This window comes from Thunnus albacares, chromosome 10 (assembly GCF_914725855.1).
Source record: "Thunnus albacares chromosome 10, fThuAlb1.1, whole genome shotgun sequence".
Taxonomy (NCBI): Eukaryota; Metazoa; Chordata; class Actinopteri; order Scombriformes; family Scombridae; genus Thunnus; species Thunnus albacares.
Window position 1 is genome coordinate 3911687 of NC_058115.1, and position 14581 is coordinate 3926267.

At 38.4% G+C, this 14581-nt stretch overlaps 1 long non-coding RNA gene across 1 annotated transcript; it reads left to right on the forward strand.

The window, feature by feature from the left end:
* Positions 1-8777: 8777 nt before the first annotated feature.
* LOC122989956 lies at positions 8778-12073 on the forward strand. The gene is made up of 3 exons (XR_006405223.1): positions 8778-9528; positions 9616-9746; positions 10782-12073. It is a non-coding gene; the product is annotated as an uncharacterized LOC122989956 (long non-coding RNA).
* Positions 12074-14581: the final 2508 nt, after the last annotated feature.

A 14581-nucleotide genomic window follows, 5' to 3' on the forward strand; every position in this document is an offset into this window, starting at 1 on the left:
CAAGACATTATGATGTAAGTTAGCTAACATCTAACTGAACATTTTGTGGTAAATCTCTCCAAGCAAGAATATCAACATTAAAATGTACCATACATTCTATCTCTTCTCTAGCTCTACTATACAGTATCTCCATATCCAGTGGTCTGTCAAAAAGCTTTAAAATCACTCTAGTCAGTTATTACAAATTCTGTTTCTGTTTCACTCATCTCATCTGAAGTCGACTGCTCAGCTGGGGCATTGCCATACACTGACCAATCAGATTGAACCACAGATTTTGTGGTCCTTTGTCATAGGTTCTGCTGTATTTTACAACATGTTCTGTGGCACTGTACTACAGATTCTGTGGTACTTTATGGCATTCTGTGTGGTACTTTAGTACTTGAAAGGTGTCTCAGCACGTCACACTCAATCGGTCTGATTGCCACTTGTTTGTCTCACTGAAACTCCATCCACGCTTTCTTCCCTTTGATCAAATTTGAATATTGTGGTAGCAGAAATTGCCAAGATGGCAGTGAACTGTAACTAACACTTCAGGGTTCAAAATGTCTCACCAGAAACCTGTAGGTGGCACACAGATGTTACTCCCATGTGTGTCCTCTGGATTTACCACTCCCTGTGGGTGTAGTACATTTTTCGGCAGTGATTATGCCTGGCAGCATGGCAACAATCAGCGTGATTTCACAGTAAATCTACAGCATCGTCCCTATTGCAGCTCCAATTGATGATTTAAATAGATGATATAGGAATTCTTTTTACACATTTTGCATAATGTTGGAGAAAGTATTCCATTTAATCTTCAATTGAATGTTTCATCCTTTCGCCATTTCCTTGCTCCCTCTGACACTCATCATCACTCATATGTGTAATTACTCTGCTTGATTTTTCTATTCTGCCTTTTCTCTCCCATGCCTCATTTATTTTTCTTCTGCATGTTGAATGGCCTCAGAATCTTTTTTTCCCCACTTCTCCTAGTGTTTCAGCTTTAGCACCATGCATTTTAAACTATTTCTGTTAGACACAAAGTATATCATCATAAGCATTATTCATGTAATTACTACAGTCAGGCTTCTACTTTTTTTTAACATTTTTATGCCGTCAGTGACATATAGAGATGGTTAACCAAGGACTGGTCTTAAAGGAAGTGTTCAACATTTTGGAAAAAAAATTACTGGTCAAGACCACTCAATGTCAAGACACACTGTCTGTACAGCTAATATGAAACCAACCAGGTTAGTTTAGTGCTAAACTGGGGGAAACAGGTAGTCTATCTCTGTTCAAAGGTGACAAAATCCACCCACCAGTACTTCTAAAGCTGATTCATTAACATGTTATATCTTGTTATAGCGACAGGTTGTAATACTCTGAAGAGAAGGCTAGCTCTAGCAAAGCAAATGAAAACACTGCTAATGTTCCCGTTACATATGGAGTATGTATGTGCTATGTGTATGCTGTTGTGCGTTATGGGGGTCTCACGGGTGCCTAATGGGACAATAAACTTATATTTGTAGTGTTTGGGACTTTCTGAGCAAAGCGACTGCTGTTCCACCAGCACCAGTCCACTCCACCAGCTTGACAACAGATCCAATGCCCAGAATAATGTGAAAAGTCTGTCTTGACTGTGAATCAAAAATCACTTGCAAGGTATCACTTGCTATCACATGAAACAACTCCACAATTATTAACTTAGAGAGTACCTTTTCAATACATACATAAATGAAGGTCACATTAAAGAGGAATATTGATACCAATATGTCGTACCTGTATAGATAAAATCCTAACAATCCTTTCTCTATATCCTACATACAAACACTAAGTAAAAGATTTGACAAGTTATATTTAATACCTGGATAGGATGGTGCACAAACCTACAGTATACTGTATGATAAGATAAAATAAGATAACATAAGATAAGATAGACTTTTATTGTCCCGAAGGAAATTTGTCTTGTCTACGTACAATATCTACTGTTAAAAATACAAATCACATAGTGCAGACTTGCTCAAATTGTTTGGGAATTCATTTAATTAGGAAACTGTAAAGGTTCACATTGAACATGCAAATTTGAGATGCAGCCAGACTGCATACTGTACAAAGTCAATGGAAAGATGCAAGTGTTAGACATACAAAACATGGTCAAGTCAAGAAAATTCCCCTCACGTTCAGTAGAGTATTATAGTGCAGCTCTATTGTTCTGCTGTTTAGAGAAAGCCGTGCTTGCTTCAAGTTAATCTCATTAATGTAATCTCATTTTCAGAAAGTACAAGTTCTTGAAACCAGCGGAATCTGCTGCTGTTGTTAGATAAATTGACAAAAATGACTTCAAGTAAGATTGCCAAGTCTTATTATGAAAGAAAATACACTGCCAAGCTTGTCCTTATTTATCATTTACTTTTGGTCTCTCCTTGCCTCTCTCTTTCATTTCCTCCAGTCCTTGTCTCTCCTCATTCCTTCAGCCATCCTTATCTGTCCTATTTCTTTCTCTGTCCAACCTTTACTCCCTCCTGCTGTCCTTGTTATGACATTTAATCCTCCCATCAGCCCTTCTTCCTCTCTGACCTCTCCATCTATGTCAATAATCATCTCATCTCCGCACCCTGACTGAGTAGACATTTATCTCCCGTCAGACTCAATTCTCCTGTCCTCCTTCCTCCCCGTCATTCCACTGTCCTCATGACGTGTCCCAGATGATCCAGTTGTATTTACGTTGAGTGAAAGCACATTATACCCAGGTGTCAAATCATCCAAATTGGACTGACGGGTGATCACAGATAGGCCCTACATCTGGTTACAAAATTGCAAAGATAAAAATGGAAACAAACTATCAGATCATAATGTTCTCAACTCAAGGGACCCATTTGCACCTGGTATTACCATATGATCTGTATCTGATTGTATTATCTGGATAATGACATCTGATCCATGAGCCTTTCCATTAATTGGTATGTAAAAATAGTAAGCTCTCATCATCTCAAGTCTACTCATTGCAATCAGATCTCACTATTTCAATTAGATAAGCGGCGCTTGCGGATGTGTCAACAAACATGGCGCGATTCAGGTCAAGGCAGTAAAGCTGCGGATGTGGATTCACTTTTTGTGAGGGAGCACTAATAGCTATTGCTACTACTTGTAGCTTTTGCCATGCTTGCTTAAGATAGCGGGAAGAGGCAGAGTTAGGTCTCCTTTCAACTTGCTGGGTGGCTTTTCCTTCTCAAGGACCATACCGGTGGTTATGCATATTTACCACTATCTGCTTACACCTTCCATTAGTGCCAGTCATTTCCCAAAACATGCAGCAATATTTTAGCTTTTGTATATTTTCCAGAATTCTCTAAATTTTACAATATCACAATGAGTGAAACATTCATTGTGATATTCATTGCTTTACCCACCAAAACACACATCTGCATAATAACTCACAGTAGTATGATTTTGCTTGTACAAATGACAAGCACATCACATTTCTGAGCAAACCATTCTAGCCAGGAGGAGTGCAAAACTTGTCAGTTCTTCCATCACCATCATCACCATCTTGCTCCAACTCCTCCAAAAATGGTTCCAAAATGTCCAAAAACACTCTAATGTAGTCTGGCTGATCCGATCACAGTCCAATCACAATGGGTTCTGAGAGCATTAATGCCTTGTATTAACATATGTTTTTCCTTGTCCAGATATAGAATATTCAGATACAGATTGCATCTCAATGTAAAGTGTAAATGGTGTCAAGATGTGTGGACCTCACAAGCTCTGACCAACCAGAAGTGCAGCTACGTTATGTTGCGCTATGTTAGCTAATGTTTGAGCTAAGCCTGTGGTTTCTGAATTTTATCTGTTGTGTCTGCAACTAGAAGCTGGAAAAAAAAAAGAAATGCATTTTTATCAATCGTTAACAATATTCGGGAAACTAGCAACAAAGAGAGCCACATTGAATATTATTAACACAATATCATCAAAAATATAAACTGCATACTTCTTTTCACTCATGCTTATCATTAGTAACAATTAAGTAACAATTAATTAACAAAAAAGACACAGGAGTTTCCTACTGAACTAACTCTGCACTTGAGAGAAAGATAGCCTTCTTCATAATTTGGAATTGACTGACTGGTTTATCACCTGTTTTCTTCCCTGACAAGTGTCTGTCTATCTTCTGCTTTACATATTGTTTTACAAGCCAATGTTGGCTCTGTTCTAGCAGTCATTGCAATGCAGGAATTAACCATTTTATTAGCTACACCTGTGTTTGTCAAGTCTAACTGTTACGAAGGTCTGTTTAATTTTAATTTCACTCCACATTTTCCACTCTGGTCATGTAGGCCCCTGTAGTAGTAGTTATTAAAGTCTATTTATGCTATTTTGTAGATATTGTTTGAATAAGCTTACAGTTTTCACACTAATGCTTCACAAATGCCATTACTTCACTGCAGTGTAAGTGACAGTTGTGATGAGGTTCAATCTTATGTCAGTTGCTTGTGTGATAAGACTGCTGTGTAGTGTGGTCATGGGTGAATTTTAAGAACTGGATACTGTAAAGATGGCACTCATTAATTCCAGTGAAAGGTGGGACAAACTGGGTACAAAGCTAACTCTGTCACACTGTATCCAGCTCTCCTGATACGCCCACGGTAGTGCTGCTTTGAATGAATTGAGAGAATTCTGGGTTAGTCCACTGGTTAGCTTGTTCAGTCAGGTTCCTTGTAGGCAGGATGTTTGTCATTTTCCACACATATTCAGTAAGACCAGCCACAGGCAAATATGTGAATTGGATTAGAGAAAACATTTTTACATAATTTCATGATGTGTGTATTAATACCTTTTTATATCAGGAGTGCTGGGGCTGAAGCAATTATTTTTTGCAGACAGTATCTTATATTGATAAAACTCTTTAATATATGATTATTATTATTATTAGGCTATAAAAAATGTCAGTTTTTTTGCTAAACTTTTGAAGGCTACAGGGCCAGACTGGATGGATGCCTCTGCAGCTGTAAATGGATGTTCATTCTCAGCCTGCCTAATTATTGAGGCAGACTCTGCTGTTAGTCTTACAGCTGCATCCAAGATTTTTATAGCATCAGGTCAAGTTGTGTAGAGAGGTCTTGATCACCGTTGTTTCCATTTGTCCGTCTCTGCTAAGATTCATGGTTTTATGTAATGTTTTTGGAACATTTTATCATTATCCCTGCCGTCTCTTTGTTCAGTGCATATTCCTCCATGCTGAGGAGTGGTATGAGTGTGACCAGAGCTGCCCCCACAGGATCTCTCTCTTTGTGTAGGCATTGGAACATGTCCATGAGGCCTCAGCCTCAAAGATGAGCCGTAGCATTGGCCATCCCATCTGTTGCTGCATCTGTACAAACTTTTCTTTCAGTGAATGAGAAGTTTCGGTCCAAATATAGGATACTAGCCTTCTTTCCCTTGTCCAGATGTCGTCTTGTAAGTCTTCTGGTACTGGCAGCAGGTGCAGAATAATCTAGTGAACACGTTTTGAAAACTGGCCTCTACACAGTATATGCTGGGAGGTCGATGGAGTAATTGGGGATAAAACCTCTGTCTGAGGTTATAACATGACATTTAGCCAACATTAGCAAGAACAAACCTATTTATGGTCATTGCCATGATAGATTTGTTGTACCATGGTGATGACAGTGTCACTATCATGGTGCAATGTTTTAGCCAGTAGCATGGTACTGTACATAATTTGTAACATGTAACATGGTCATTTTGGGCTTCTCCCTCTATTTATGTGTATTTATACAGGGACTGGTTTTTGAGGGTTATCAGGGAAAGTGCAATGTACAGTGTAATATATCAGTTTGCTAAGATCTGGAGAAAATCTTCTACAACATGAAACGTTTGGATGTATACTTTAAACACAGTGTCACCCCATGGTTTAAATGAGCAATTTGACATAAAAAAATAAAAACAGGAATCACAGAAATGTCATTTCCTTACTCCCTCTATGATGATATATCTCCTCCTGGTGCCAAAACCTAGAAGAGATATTCATTTTTTTCATGCATAAGCTGCACAACACACACATTTTCCCTTTTCTGTTTTTTTTTAAACATTGTATTCTTTCTTTATTAGGATCCCCATTAGCACTAGTGTAAGCATTGGCTATTCTTCCTGGGGTCCACCATACATACAGTCATACACACTTATACTGTAGCCACATAAACACAACAAACAAAATAGTTCATCTCATTGAATTAACAATCAAGTACACATGGAAGAGAAATAAAATTGTCAACATATAAACATATAAATCAATCGTAATTCCTAAATAATTCATTGCAAACTTGTTTTTTTTTCTCCATATAAATAAATGGTAATTCTTAATAAACATAAATCCTTGTCTGAATGGCCTTCTTAAAGTATATATTTATCCATCCTGCGCTTTCACATATTTAATCCCAAGAAAACAGGGTATTAAAACAGATTTTTCATTCTCTGCCAAGGGGATTTCTACTTTCACCCAGGTTTATATTTTATTTCTTACACCATTTTTTTTCTAGTTTACACACACACGATTCAGTTATGGTTTCATGAAATATTTGGAGATACTGTTTTAACAAAATTTTGAACCGATCATTAGCATTCTCTTTAACAATATGCACCGGCAATGAATTCCAACTAACCATCTCTCTGTGCATGCTCTGTTTTCTGTATCAAACTTGTTTTTGCTTCAGGTAGCATGAACCTTCTTTTAACGCATATTGTGTTTAATTATTGTGTTGAGCGAACTGAGAGAATAACCTTTCATATAAAATCTTGAAGTTTATCAAAAAAATGTGTATTACATGTTCTTTATGGGCTACATTGTGCATTTTCTCTGCACAAAGAAAATGTATAGGGATGTTATTTTGTATCATGTGCACTCCTAATTGTATGTGAAGTTGTTTTTTGCATATGCATATTTTTGTTTGTAGCCTGTTTTTTGTTGACATGGACGTTTGGACGATGGACGACCTTGCATGTCAAAACGTTGCATTAAAGCATTGCTTTGCTTTTGGTTCTCGTTTATTTAGGTTTGACCAGACTTTTTCCCATTAGTGTCACCACACAGCCAAGTATCCCTAGAAATTACATCCATATTGGATGATTTTGCACAATATACATGCAATGCCAACGTCACACAAGAAACAGTGTGCCCTATATGCAGTGAGGCAGGCGTTCAGGGAGAGGAGGTCGGGGTGGTGGATATGTTTGTCGCTTGTCCAACTTTCATGCAGAAGACCATCACAGATGTGCAAATGACATTAGCAGCAACCAAACTCTTTTCCTAACTTAAACCATGCTGTATTTGCAGTGTGCAAATATTGTAGAAACTACAAATTTTAAACAGTTGGCAGAGGACATAAAAAAAACAACTTGATTGTAATCCAAGGTTTTACAGAATCGTCTAATATCATTTTTGTCTGGCAAAAGGGTTGCACCACAAATGACCCAACACCATTAGCTGTACTGTCTGACAGACAACTGACCAAATTTCAGAGATAAACCAGCTTCAGTTAATCATAAGATATTAGTTTACATACATTATTAATCATGTGTAGTCTCATTTTTTTTGTTAAATCATGGGTTTGACATTCCACAGTGGTTCCAACTTCCTCATGAGAAATCAACTTTTCTACTATTTCAGCTACTATTTCTCAAATAGCTCCTTGTGTGAACTAAAAGGGTGGAGGATACTTGTGAAGAAAAATGCAATGGCAGATGTGGGTGTGATAAAGATGTTATATAATTCACTGGGATAATGTAAGTATATAATATATAACTTGCAACACCTCATTTTTTGATGGGTAAATAAAGCCCTGATGCTGAAATATATATTTGTCCCACTGTAGGAGCATAAAACATTGACCAACTGTACTTATTTATTTGGGGGCGTGGGAGCTGTTTTTTGCACAGCTGACTGACCAGATCTTTATATGACAAATTGAGTATTTTTATGGCTGCTCAGTGGCAGCATGTTTTTTCCTCACTGGCTTTACATGGCTGACTGATTTGTCTGCAGAGTGTCGGAGAGGCATCAGGGATTCTGGTCAGCCAGAGACAGGCCATACATGATAATGCAATCTGCTGCTACCCTGCAAGGACACCACACACACACACAAACACACACAGATACACAGAGGAGAGAAGGCCTGTGGTTATCCCTTGTAAGGCTGTCCTGAACAAAACATGGCACTTACTGAAAGCCTGACAAACACCCACTTCCATCTCATACAAGCTGTCTTCTATTATATGTATCACCCTCCCACTCATACACAAGCAATCATTTTCTTATTCTTGCAGGTAATCACGCACTGCCAGGAAAATGTCTTAACAGGTAGACTATATAAAAAGTCCAGTGTGGGTCCTCTTTCTAGTTCCATCTCTTTAGCTAGTCCACTCATAAACCCTGTCCTCCTGGGTCTCTTTACCAGCGGGCGTAAAGTAAAAATTCCAAAATTAATTCCTCACCATACCACACCATCCTTCTTTCCTCTCCTGGTGCAGGAATTATGGAGACTACCATGGAAATTATTAATGAACACTTTGATATGATTCTGGAGGCAGATTCAAGAGGCTTATCAAGCTTCTTGGTTTTGGTTTTATTCTGAGATAAAGCTTTAAATTTGGCCAGTTTGATATGATTCAGTGTGACTAACTTTGTTTCTACCATGCTAATGTTTCACATGCAGCACAGATGAGGGGGCAAATTCTCCATGGCTGTCTCCGATCTGTAGGTGGTGCACCATTATGCAGAGTATAATCTAGTTTTTGACTGGACATTGGCACACTGAGTCAATAGCCAGTGACAGTTCTAAGGCAGAACATGATAATAACGCTGCATCAGCTACTCTCCAGAGTCACGCCGGCCCAGAGTTTAGATCGACCTAGTGGGTTAAACCTGTGTCAGGGCCCCATCTGTATGGGTCAGCCCGCGTCAGCTGACCCTCCTCTCGACCCGTGTTAGAAGTAGGTGTTGCTACAAAGAATGGAAATAACTTCAGTGATATTGATGTTTAAATGTCATTTAACTGAGTCGCCGGGAGAAAGTGAGGAAGAGAGAAAGAGAGAAATAGAAAGCGTATGTATGGGTGATCAAGAGAGAGGGAGCGCGCATATGGACACACAAGGGAGATGGAACCAAAACTTACCTTTTATCCGGTAATTATTAAATGTAATTCAGTATAATTCTCAGGTTTATCAGTGAAGTGTATGAACCTCACAGCAGACTGGAGCTGTCTCAAGGATCGATCCATCACTGGTTGGAATGTGCTTTGAGTAGACCATGCACGACTGCTGTCTGAAAGTTTAGACAAAAATTAGACAGACTTCAGAGCTAAGAGTGATCAGAGAGATAACTACAGTAAAACTAGATTCCCCTTTGAAGCATTCCGTAGTCAGAATCAGCATTAGCTATATTGGCCCAGTATGTCTATGCATACAAGGGAATCTGACTCAGTTTCTAGTGGTTCTCAGTGTGCCTTCACAGAACAATCTTCAGAAATATACACATGGACAACAAGCTTAACAAAGGTAATTAAACATAAACATATCACTATTATGTACAAGCAAAAATACGGAAATGCTTCACGAGTTTGCGTGTCACCCACCTTTCACCAGGATTGGCAGGTTCTCCTTAGATTACTGTGCCCATTGGACCATTCTTCTTTCGAGTACTGCTGTGATTGGCTGGTTCAGTCTTGGAGTCTTGTGATTTCAGTCCTCTGTCATTGCCACATGGAAAGCAAACGGTAAGTCCCAATTTTTTATTTTACTTAATCAATTTATCATTAAAACACCAAAGCTGAATGTTAGCCTGATATTAGGCTGTGTGAAAATAATTCACACCATGTAAATTTCCGTCCTGGCGTCATCTCATTCATCTTGTCTATCAACTTTCTTCTTATTTAGCTTGCTTTTCTAATGGCACATCTGCCTCTAATGACAGCACTGTATTGCCCAGTATTACTGGGAAATTGTGGACAATATGATGTAATTATTCCGTCTGTCAAATATCAGTCCTCCAGAAGCATTATTAAAGCTTGTGTGTATTTGTAAGTGCTCCGTTTACGGAGCTTTGTTATTGCTTAGTCTGGTAAGTTAACTACACACATTGGCCACCGTGCCAGGACATTGATGACACGGTTGGCTCAGGAAACCAATAGTGATTCATTTATTTGTTTATTCATTGTGTAAACACTGCCAATTTCTCAGCAAAAGCTGAACATTGTGAAATAATTGTGCCACCTTTAATTGTCCATTAGTGGAATAGTATTTTTCCAGCTCTCTGTGTGGTTGTCTCCACTCCTGTAATGGAGTTTGGCCATATGAATAATGATAATACTGTAAATAAACAATGTTTTCTCCATCTATTAAACGTATCTTTCATTATCATCCATGTGGAGCCAAGAACAATTTGGCTTTTCTTTCATAAATGTATATGTAATATAACAGTCCAGTAGAGTTGAAGAGTTTGTGGATGACTTGTTGTAAACTGTGTTATAATGTTACAGTACAATTGATAACATGTCCATGTCCAGTGAATTGCATCTTTTAAACTTATCCACAACTAGCCTAATTACAATATAATAAATTAACTGCAAATGTAAGTTGTGTTATACAGCACGATTTATATTCAATGCTTATGCTCATTGCTTATGCTGTGATTGGGACCAGAGGTATTATCATTATCTCATAATCTCTTTTAGATTAATAGCCACATTATACATTTGCATTAATAATTTCCAGTACTGGCTAGGGCTGTGTTATGACTGTGTTATGTACAGATGGACTCCATCCCAAACTTCTGTCTGCAGTCCAGGTCCGGTGTGAGGGCTTTCACTGAGGCGGCTGCATTTGCCTGCTGGCCAAACAGTGCTGCCACAACCATGAATGATGCCAAGGCCCGTGCCATGGCTGGTGGGGGAGACTGCAGTGACACCAAACTGGTTCTCAGCCAGTATGAGATGCAGTTTGGTAAGTACAGAGGGCAGTCCTTCCACTGGCTGCTAAGCAACAACGTGGGATATATCGTCATGATCCTGGCAGTACACCAGCAGAAGCATGGGCCCACGGAACCAGCCCCATTATGCTTAATAAGGACTCTCTGTCCCGGTACGCCAAGCTGTTTCCCTGTGCTGTGGCTGCTGTCCAGCAGGGGAGGTATGTGTGTGTGTGTGTGTGTGTGTTTTCAGCTTCCTCTTCAGAAGAGGAGGATGACAAAACGCTGATAGCAGCTGCCATAGAAATGGAGCAGTCCTATAACTCTAATTCTTCAGGTGATGACATCAGAATCACTTTTAATGTAATGTTATAAATAATAAATACACAATACAATTTGAGCGGGTGCACATTCAACACATTTTTAGTTCTGCACATTCAACACATTTTTATTTCCTGTGTACCCATCTAACTGTTGTGTCAAATGTCTTTATTGGCTATAACAGGATGCAGTAAGAAAAGCATGTGAGTTAGTGAGTTATTTTTCCATCCTCTGTGCATTGTATAGAACTCAGCTGCCAGGCTTTTAACAAGATCCAAGAGAAGTGAACATATCATGCTTGTTTTAGCCTCCTTGCACTTGCTCCTAGTATGTTTTAGAATTGATCTTACTGTTGACTTTAAAGGCTCTTCATGGTCTCTCTCCGTACTATATATCTGACTTCTTTGTTGCATACGAGCCAGCACGTAGCCTGAGATCCTCGGGCAGAGGTCTTTTATCTGTTCCTGGGACGTAGCTGAAAACAAGAGGTGACAGAGCATTTGCAGTCAGAGCCCCGGAGCTATGGAACGAGCTGCCTGAGGAAATCAGGTCAGCAGAATCAGTGACCTCTTTTAAATCTCTTCTTAAAACATATTTTTATCAGGGAGCTTTTCCTGATTTTACTTGATTTTTACTGACTGCCCTTTTGCTGGCGACGCTGTTATTGGTTTTATTTGTTTTATTTGCTTACTTTGTTTTTATGATCTGCTTGTGTTGAAGTTGTTGCCTTGTGTAACGTGGGTTTAGAAAATTGCCTATAAATAAAGATTATTATTGTTATTAACCAGTAGGCTTCTGGGGCACCACTGCCATTCTTTCATGTATGTTGATGGGTTGGGAATTACATCACCGTGGACGGTAATTAAATGATGTAATCTGATGCAACTGCAGCACTAATGAGACATATTTTACACCCACATTCACAGGGCCATTTCTAATATGTTGAACACATTAGAACGTCATCATTACTTACTTTACACCTACATCTTTAACTGATCTTACTTCCAGTGTGCCCAGTGACTAGTTTATAAAATAGTCCTGAAGTTGCTAAATGTGTGTAGGAGGGAAAGAAAATTAAGATGAAACCCAGCAAGCTGTGGAGTAATGCAGATGAATCTTTACCAATTAACAGCATCTTGATGCCTTAATGTGGGTGTTAGAAATGTTAATTATGGGGTCCGACAGAGTGTTCTTGTTATGGTATCAGTGAGAGCTGGTTTGGAATTTTGGCTTTTCTTCAAAAAGATGATTTCAGATTGTTATCAAGAAAATATTAGAACTAAGATGACATGTAGGCTATGTAAGGGTTACGTCTGTGGCTGAAAATTAGCATGTACACGATGAAACTATCAATGTTTTGAAACCTCTATGTGCTCCCCAGCTATCAATCATCGTCCCATTTGTAATCTTCCTCATTTATAATCATCTAATAATTTCTTGTCAGGAGCGACATCCCAGACTATAAATATGTATGGAAGGTTTTTTTTCCAGATGTTGGCTGATAAGACCGGACTGGCAAAGGAGAGATCAAATCCCAAAGCAAAATGACTTTTAGTGATTACCATATCATTGGCCAATCATCATCAATGCACTGATTATTGCAAAGATACACACACATGGGAATTTAGAATTAACTGCTTCCATTTCAAAACATATTGAAATAACAGATCAGTATCAAGGCTGATGACAGACTAGAATCCCATATGACGGTTTGTATCTTATTAACTGTACATCTCATTAATTCATATTTTTTTGTTGTAGCCAAAAAAGTGAAAAAGGTAAGAGAGCATTATTAAGGGCCATTTTTTATCATATTAATTTGAGGTGAATTCATATTCAGTACATAATTACATATTCTGACATGTAAATGAAAAGTAGGAAATTTGTACTTTATGACTGATCATAATTGAAAATATAGGCCTGTTTTTTTTTTTTTTGTGACAAGAAAAGGATAAAAATCAATGCAGCAGCACCACAGATATCGTCTTTTTTATTCCACGCTTTCCTCTTCCTTGTCAAAACCTGGCGCCTACGTTACCCACAATGCAACTCAACACGATTCACTTGCCTGTACAGATTCAGGTGTGTTAATGCTAGAAGCGGCTAATGTAGCCCTGAGTTGCTAGCCTGAAGCAGACATGGTGAAAGTTTTGTGCACTAATCGTTGCTGGTTAGAAATAGAGAATAGAGATGAAAGATTCAATAACTTAGCAGATCTATGTATTTTAACAATCTGGGTGTCAGAACTCACACTGAAAAATGACCATAAAGCTATGATTAAAATTATGAACATTTTATGGCAATGGATTTTTAGGGTAAAATTCGCAGCCAAAGAAAAGGCTGTAAAGATGATATTACCAGCCTTCTATCGGTTGTGCAGTCTGACAGACATCCTGAAAACTTAACACATTTTCTCTCAACTTCACTGCTTCTGTAGCTGCTACTCTTTGTAGGGCAGCACAGTTTCTAACCCTGGGTGTGATAACTGGACAAGCCTACTTATTTTACTATTTCCAAAGAATGTATTGTACGATAGGACTAGAGTATGTAATCTACAGTCAACAGGCAGGATATTCACAGTACCTCCTTGTAGATGCAGGGAGGTATAGAGGCTGAATGTCTGGGACAAATAGTCAGATTTGCATGATTAAGTCAGGTTTAATGTCAAAAGGCACACAAGAGGAAAATATATGGATACAAAAAATGAAGAGAAGCAGCCTGTTTATCACTGACAATCCCTGAAGCACCTCATAAGCGTAAGAGCACAAGGCTTTGGTAAACAGCTGACATGTCAACAGTGTTTTATTCTTGTGAGCAGAACTCATGTGTAATACATAGACAGGCCTCCCACAATATACTGTAGCTACCATACATTATCTTCACACAATATCCTGTTTGCTCCACCTGCAGCATTCATGCACACACATGTCAGTGCAAGTAATCACATGGCATACACACAAACACACACATGATCCATGGAGACATGTGAACCCTGCCGGGATTGCATAGCTTATATGTAGAATGTAATTTCTTGTTGTACACAACACACTAGCATCTTGTTATTCATAAGATAAACAGGTTATGTATTTAAAGTAGCATTCAATTCATTTATTATAAATTTCTCTATGCACGCTCAGAAATTATTTAGATCTATAGTGAGGAAGTCGGAAGCGTGACTATTACAAACATGAGTAAAATGAAATGTATAGTAGAGTGTTCATAATGAATAAATAGAGCAATGTGTAGGTGTTTATATATATGGCACAAAATAATTATGTAACAATAATATAACACCTTGACAATGACCATGAGTTTCTAGTATTG